We start from the raw sequence: 8,704 nt of genomic DNA, 5'->3' as shown, positions 1-8,704 counted from the left end.
TCTAAACTACATCCCTCTGCCGACAGAGGGATGTAGATTAGGTGCATTACTATTGCAAATGAAGCGGGGATTTAAATATCCTGCACTTCATTTGAATAGAAATGGCCGCCGCTTTTTGCCGATGCGGCACTTTGCCGGCAAAAAGCAGCAGTCCGGATGATGATCAGACAACAAGGAAAGCCTTTTCCGACCTATCCTGTAAATCTCGTTGTGTGAGGCATAAGGGATAAGTCGGAAAAGGCTTTCCTTGTCGACCGATCCCCATCTATACTGCTGCTTTTTGCTGGCAAAGTGCCGTGTCGGCAAAAAGAAGCAGCCATTTCTATTCAAATGAAGTGCAGGATATTTAAATCACTGCTTCATTTGCAATAGTGATGTGCCTAATCTACATCCCTCTGTCAGCAGAGGGATGTAGATTAGACATACCCCAACTGAGGTTGGAAGTTTTGTTAGGGACAACAAAATTCCATTCATGTCAAGAGGATAAGAGATTGGGATCCTCTCCATTTTGTCTTCATTTCCTGCTTTATTTCTCTGCACTGGATTTCTGAAAGGAAGCTCTCAACAAAGACTTATGACTCCCAAGCTGTTTGGGTAATTTCCTGAAAGACTTTTACAAACTAGCAGTTTACTCCATCACTGCTTGAAAAATTATATGAAAACTTCGAACTCACTTGCGTGTATATGATGTCCTTAACCATTTTAACTCTCAATGTCTTTTTTCTTATGAATAAACCTTAAGATTTGACTACTAAAGTATCGGCAGAAGTATGACCATTGGGTAAGATCTGTGTTACATATTGACTTAGCTATGTGACTGGTCTCTTGAGATCAGAAGAGCCCTTTGATTAAATTAGTTTTCATTTAACTACTCATCAAAAAGTCTAGTGTCTGGGTATGAACACAAGGGTAGGGATGCCCACGGAAGATAAAATTTTTGACTTCTTGTTAACCACCGTGGTGAGATCAAAGTTGACTTTTGTAACTGGTGTGGTACCTCAAATGATATGATGATCACCAAATTGGGGTGAATCTGCCCCTATTTCTCAGCATATTGTCCTGAATCTCATATTCTCATCTGTGACCCCCTAAGACTCAGTGACAAATTTATCTTACAGGATCATTGTAAGGATAAGTACATTAATGTTTGTGAGGCACTAAGAAATTAAGGGCCATGAAAACTCTGTTAATAAATACATACACATTTGCAAAGTGCAACAGAGCATAGTTTTGTTGGATGTTTCTATATGCTTGAGCAAGTTCAGGGGCAGAGGTGGGGAACTTCAGGCCTGGGGGCTAGTTGTGGCCCTTGGCATGCCTGGATCTGGCCCCCAAGGCTCAGGGCTCCGCCCAGCATTGGGGAGGCTGCGCTGGCTCTCCAGCCCTCCCACTGTTCCACCGTGGGGTTGGAGCACACAAAATCTATTAGGCTGGGCCTCCCTAAACTCTGGTATGGGAGGGAAAGTGGAGAGTGTCTTTCTCCTTTTCAATGAGGGAGCCACTTCTCACTTATATGCAGCCCTGGACTGATTTTTCTGTGGGTCAGCAAAAAAAGGTTCCCCATCTCTGGTCTAAAGAGAATGTGGGGCTAAATGCCTTATAAGCCTATGACAAGGTTATACTTATGTCTATATTTCCTCAGACACACCAATTCTCCAATCACCCCAGCCATTGTTTACCTGTGATCTTGCATGTGAGTGAAAGAATGTTCTTGAAGCTTAAAATTTGCTGTTACTCAGTATGGAAGGCTATGGCTAATGCTTAACCTTGCTTTGCTTCACATAAAACCTATGTGGCTTATTTGACCCAATGCACAGATTTTGCACATTCGGCTGTATGTTTTGCTAGAACTTTCAGGATTAACTGTATGGGGGATCTCTCCTTAATAATCACTACAACAGTCCCAAGAGGCTTGCGTGGTAATGTATTTTGAATGTTCTTTTGGCAGAATAACAGGCAGCCAAGGCACGGTGCTTGACACAGAAGACAATTTTCAGACAACAGTAGATATATGCACATATGTAAAAATACGCAGAGTATGTTCCTAAATCATTTTATATCTATAAATATGGCTGGATTTAAATGCATAAACAACTTTGCACAAAGTTACAGCTTTACAAAAGTCTAAACCTAGCAGGATTCAAGGGCACATATGGGGAAACCATAATGTATTTTTCAGGATAGAGTTACAAGTAATATACATTTCCACAAGCTACATGCAGAAAAGTTGAATACATATATTTATAACGAGGATATGAAGAACTGAATGATTTAGCAGAAAGAGAATATGAAATAAAAGAAGCAGCTCCATTGAACAGTAAGCTTATTAGTTAGAATTTCTATTCTGAATATTAGAGGAAGGAAAAAGTTAATGAAAAAGGGAATACCTAGGCTTTAGTAACTCATTGATGAGGATAACATGAACATTTAAATGGGCTAGAATTTTGTCAATGTAGGGCATTTGTATGGTATGATTTGTGTTAAAATATGGATTTAAATAATTTATCTCAAAATGTTCTGGAGTCCTAAAAATGTGTCAGTACAAATGTGTGCTTGAGTCTGTAAAAAAGATCCTTTTGTTTTAGTTTCTAATGAAAAACATAAAGAAGGGCAAGAAATGGTGTTTTTTATTTTAATACATTAGTTGGATTTTATTCCTGATCAATCTTCTGAGGGTTCTTTTTTTCCAGCATAGGATTGACCAGGTACTGTATATTGTCTAACATTTTTAAATTAAAACCACATGGAAGAAATCAGTTTATTGTCTTGCAGATGTTGAAATCCAGTCTTGTTTGAGTTCAGCTACTTACATAGAATTTAATGTCTCCTGTAAAACTATTGTTCTCTATCTTTGTAATAACTGACTGTATTGCTTCTTTCATTAGTGTTCATTTCTGTAATTGTTGCTCATTGTTTATTACATTTCCAACCATTCAACAATAGTTGTTCTCACACATGCATGCCAGGCTGCTCTTTTCATTTTGTCTGTCCCACAGTTTGTAAATATTATGTTGCTCTAACATTTGCAACATAAGTAAGCTGAACAAAAGCTACTTTTCACTTGCAATAATACAAAAAAAGACCTTTCATTCAGCTAACTTTTCCCAGTAATAAAACAAAGAGTAATGACTCGCATTCAAAATTATGAATAGCAATTGCTGGGCTTCTTTATTGTTCCTTTATTCCAGGTTAGGCATGAAAAAGTCCTCTTCCACAACTGATCTTTTAGATGATTGTTTAGTTAAGCAGATGTGTTCGGTTTTATAAATATACAACAATCATGTTAGCCAAGAAATTCAAAAATGACAAGTACATTTTACTATCTCCTTTTTGGGGAAGTATCTATCCTCTGAAAAACAGTCCCCTTTACGGTGTCAACATTGTAAACCCAAAAATGAAAGTACCCATAACCATTAATCACATCCAAAAAATGTGGTCTTTAGCTTTTCCTTTTTTGTTGTTGTTGGTTTTTTTGGTTTTTTTGTTAGGGTTGTGGGGTTGTTTTTAATTCATAATCTGGAATTCCTATGAAAGTTCCTGGATTCCGAGTTAGTGATGACACCCAGAAATGCTTTTTCCCCTTTGTGCCTGGACAGGATATTAAACCTTGGTCTATACTATACTACATTATTTTGAAATAACAAGTGGAGTGTCCACACTACCAAGCCCATTACTTCAAAATAATAGGCTGGTTATTTCAAAATAGTAGGTCCTGCTTTGCATGAGGAATAATACTTACTTCAAAATAGTTATTTAGAAATAGTGGTAGTGCGGAGGCTCCACTGCTGCTATTTTGAAATAACTATTCCCCAGAATCATTCAAAGTAATTATTCCACAGTGCTTCCTGGAGCTCTAAGTTGAGGTAGTGCATCCACATTCAGGGAGCTTACCTCAGACTAATTTCAAGGCTTCCCTGTAGCGTGGACACACTATTTTGAAATAGTTATTTCAGGAGTTATTATTATGAAATAAGTTATTTCAAAATAATTTCCTAGTGTACACATGCTCTAAGATTTCTTCTCCGATTTACAACTCAGCATCGTTACCATGCCTTTAACCATAGGTCAGTTTACTACAGTTTCCAGCATCAAGGATACCTTTTAGACCCCTCAGAAACTTCAGCTTGGACAAAACATGCCTACTAACTCAGTACTGCCTCTCAAATACAGATAGTTATACCTGTGCTTCAGAGACTAAAATTTATTCATGTTCATTTGTGTGCCATTTAAACTGTTCTCATTAAATCTTACATAGCACCAGACCTATATTCTTAGCAGCTGTCTCTCTTCTTATGAGTAGAGTTTGTGGAAATTCTCCTATCAGCAATTTTGCATCAGAAAATGCCATTTTTTAAATCTCAAAACACTGTAGAATATCAATTCTGACAAAATACCATTTAGAAAAAAATAAAAACAAGGCATTTCAACTTTATGGGAATGGAACATTCTTTATGTTTAATTTCAAGGCTTATTGTTTATGTTATAACAGAATAAAATAAATAACAAGTATAGATAAAATTACGCTGGGAAGGTGAAATGTCCCAAATGATACAAAATAAAAATAGGAAACAAAATTTATTGTGGAGGAGATTTTGGCTTTTGTGTTCTGATTTGGAATCTTTTCTTTTTTTCAGTATGTCCAAATTTCCCACAGACTGAAAATTCCAATTCCAGGCTAGCTCCAGTTTTTATTCATCCTGTTAGATGGGGTTAGATGAGATGTTCTTGCTAACAGTTGCAGGTCACTACACATCCCTGAAGCAATATCTGAGCTTTCACTAGTAATTGGAGTCACTTAATTCAGTAAGACCATTGTACAAAGGGCATCCAAAGTGAAATGAGATCACTACCCTCCATGCTGAAAATTTGGGCTGCACCTCAAAGAGACCTTCTTTATTTTTTATGTAAAGAGACTCAGCATAATGGTTTAAAATCATTTTTGTACCCTCCTGATTCTGCCCTGCTGCCATGGCAAGAACAGCCCCTACCATAATCTAGATTGTCTAAGGGGGAGGCCGTTTAACTTTGGCAAATTGTACCTAGCTACCTAGAATCTTTTCAATGCTAAGTGCTGTGGCTGTACCCCCAACCCTGAAACCTGCCCTCCATACCTGACCTGCATCCACAGTGCAAAACAACAAGGCCTGCTGGGTCTGAGTCCTGCTCACCTGGGTCATAAGACTCTTGAGACCTTGCTCACAAATCAGAAAAGATTTGGCGTAGTAGGATTAGGATGCAAATCTAAATCTGAGCCTAGGTTTGTAATATTGTATAGCTATAGTGGCCTCGACCCTGACATCCGAACTAAAGCAACAACAACAACAAAACACCCTGCACTGTATTTAAAAAAGAGATATGTTTAAATAAGGCAAAGTAACAGTGTTGGGGTTAATTTCAGATGATTTAGGCAACGGTTTAAGAAAATGTACTTGTTCCTCTGGGGCCAAGTTCATTCATGGTGCTACCAACATGGGAAATCTTCTATGAGCCTATAAAAAAAGTTGAAAAGGCTAGTGATGGATTTGCTTTTGACTGCATCCATTTGTTGTACAGTCAACCAGTTTCAATAATTCATGTCTGTATGCCTCAATCCTTTCAGCCCCACACTTCATCACTTCATATATTTCAACAGGCTGGAAATTGCAGCCAAAATAAAAAATAAGACTTCGGTAGCAGAGAAATAAGAATTAAACTGGGCCATCATTAAAGAAGACAGACCAAGAAATTACCTGAAATTACAGCAGGGAAAGGGTAGGTTGAGCCTAATGTAAAACTTTAAAGAGGATAATTAGAAAACAGTAAAATACCCAGGAAGGTTGTGAAATTTGTATCCCTGAAGATATATAAGGTTAGATTCGGCATGTATATGTTAGAGATGTTTAAAGGATAATGAAATCAGCTCTGCCATGATGCAAAGGGATTGCTGAGCTATAGAAATCCAAAAATTCTCTGTGTCCAACGTCCATGAAAATATATATTACTTGCTGCAAAGTTACAGTAAGATACTGTCTATCTTCATAAAATCTGATGAAACTATAGTAAAATGAAATTAAAATTGAGATTATAGCTCTGTTAATGAGGTTATAAAAACATTTTTCTAAGCTGTAATGCATAAGCAGTTGCATATGTTCATTTTAATATATGTATAAAGATTGTAGAAGTTCAAAGACCATTATTTTAACCACTAACATGTGTCTTGTGAAATAACTGATGTTTTTATTCCCAAACAAGTAACATGAGCACAATATTGTTATGCTATCTGATCATAAAAATATTTTCAATTTTGTCAAAACATTACAAATGCTGTGGTGTATATTCAGTTTTGAGGGAATAAAAGCTTTTGGGTGTCATTGAGTTTTCCACGTTGCTTCATCAAAGGCAAGGAGATTAGATTTCTAAAAAGGAAAAAGTGCTGTGTTTTGAAAGTGAAAACTTTATAGACCAGATCTTTAGTTGGCCTAAATAAACATGGCTCCGATGACTTCAATGGAGCTTGATTTACACCAGCTGAAACTCTGACCCTCTAAGTTGTCTGACTTTGTTTACTATGTACAATTCTCAGATTAACTCCTATATGGGAATGAAAGTGTTTGAAAGCTATTTGTTTTGCAAGCCACTTTTAAATTTTTTTTGTTTATACAGTTTTTCAATAGGGATGAATGAAAATTTGATGATCCCATTTTATTTTTAATAACATAAATTCCTGGTTAACCCTCTTCACTTTACTTCAGAGTATCTCTAAGAAATAAGTAGCTTGAATAGAAATTACCTTTTTGTTCTCTGCAAGTTTGATCTTCAAATAGAAAGTTCCCTTTCTTTTGGCTACAGAGTAGTTTATTTGTATATACAGGCAGTCCCCGGGTTACATGGATCCGACTTACATCGGATCCCTACTTACAAACGGGGTGAGGCAACCCCGCACTAGCTGCTTCCCCCCAGCAGACCAGGGAGACGCGAAGCTAGCGCCCCCGCCAGCAGACTAGGGAGACGCGGAGCAGCTTTTCTCAGCAGAAACCTTAGCTTGAGAATAAAGGACTGAGGGAAGTGAGGTGTGGGAGAATAAAACTGAGCTCTGGAGAAATGTTTGGCTAGAGTTTCCCCTACAAGATGTACCAGTTCCGACTTACATACAAATTCAACTTAAGAACAAACCTACAGTCCCTATCTTGTACGTAACCTGGGGACTGCCTGTATTGCAGATTGAACTAGAGTGCTAAATATATATTCAGCTGAGGAAATGGGGCAGCTCTCGCCTTTAAAACATATTTTTAAACCTCATCTACTAATAGAGATTAGAAAATTTAGATTTTTTTTCCACTTCCTCTCCTTTGCAAATATAACCCACTTCTAGACCACCTTGATCCATAGAGGTGGCTCACATAAGACTCCATCTCTTGTCAAGTCTTGGGAAACTGTTCAGTGAGAGAATATATCACACTTTCAAAAACTCAGTGTAATATATCTTAAACCTATTTAACTTAAGTCTTAGCTTGCTGGTATTGATCGAAACTTTGCTTGTCATTAACTAAATCCCTTGTTTTGCAGGCTTCCTGTGGCTTTTGCAGTACATGGACATAGAAGATTACCAGTACAAAATTATTCACATAAAGAATCAATCGAGGTTGTGAATTTCAGAATACGGACACCACCAAACATTCCGACCTAACTGTTCAAAAGCACACGTGTAAACATGTACTTTTTCTTATGTTTTCCCACATCCATGCATGTCCAGTCATGGGTGACATGCATAGAAATCTGCCGTGGCATAAATATACATGCACATTTTTATGGCCACCTAAGAAAATGTGTGTTTTTCTGAATATATCTACACTGGGATAAAAGACCCACAGCCTAGCTGGGAGTGGTCCAGGGCAGCTGACTCAAGCTCACGGGGCTCAGGCGGAGGGACTATAAATCTCTAGTTAGATGTTTGGACTGATGCCTGAGCTCTGGGACCCTCATGGGCTCCAGCTTGAGTCCAAACGTCTGCAGAACAAGTTTCAACTCCAGTTCCACAAGCCTGAATGAACTGACCCATGCCAGCAGTGGGCTTTTTGTCCCTGTCTCAATGTACCCTGGGTTGCTTTCTCTATAACTTTTATAGAGCAAATGATGCTAACAGTAGATGACTCAAATATTTTAATGCACATTGCAGTTTCTAAAATCCACATGCTGAAAAGTGAATGATTACTCTAACCTATTGGAACTGTGCTTGCCTAATATCCAAATTAATCAGTAACTACCATCAGACTAAAAGCATTTTCCAATACATCAGACAATAAGAATATTTCTTTACTTATTCATCTTTACTTATTACTATAGGTATTTATGTTATAAAAACACTTGCTCTCTCCTAAACTATTTTCTCTCAGCAGTTTATTCTATTGTCAGCTCATAATGAGGAATTTAGAACATCTCAGTCCTTTTGTAGCAACAGACTACTGACACCACAAACACAGGATTATGATGTATTGCTGGAAGAAGCAATAAGATGGGATGCAATGAAAGTGATTAACAAGAACACTGCAAAATAATAGCCAAACTTCCCAGTTATTAACTCTATAACTTTTTCAAATTGTGTGCAGTATTTAAATAAATCTTTGAGGAGAAATCAATCAAGAATAGTCATTGCTCTTGGAAATTTTAATGTAGCTATAGCATTGTAATAAAGATATTGCTATTGTTATTTGCATTGTGACTATGT

At 37.4% G+C, this 8,704-nt stretch overlaps 1 long non-coding RNA gene across 1 annotated transcript; it reads left to right on the top strand.

The window, feature by feature from the left end:
• The first annotated feature begins 1,696 nt into the window (after window positions 1-1,696).
• LOC142827814 (uncharacterized) lies at window positions 1,697-8,686 on the top strand. The gene is made up of 3 exons (XR_012902570.1): window positions 1,697-1,919; window positions 5,633-5,751; window positions 7,546-8,686. It is a non-coding gene; the product is annotated as an uncharacterized LOC142827814 (long non-coding RNA).
• Window positions 8,687-8,704: the final 18 nt, after the last annotated feature.

The sequence above is a fragment of the Pelodiscus sinensis genome, chromosome 3 (genome assembly GCF_052426305.1).
Source record: "Pelodiscus sinensis isolate ZL-2025 chromosome 3, ASM5242630v1, whole genome shotgun sequence".
In the NCBI taxonomy this organism is placed as follows: domain Eukaryota; kingdom Metazoa; phylum Chordata; order Testudines; family Trionychidae; genus Pelodiscus; species Pelodiscus sinensis.
This window is presented reverse-complemented; position numbering and strand designations above follow the sequence as displayed.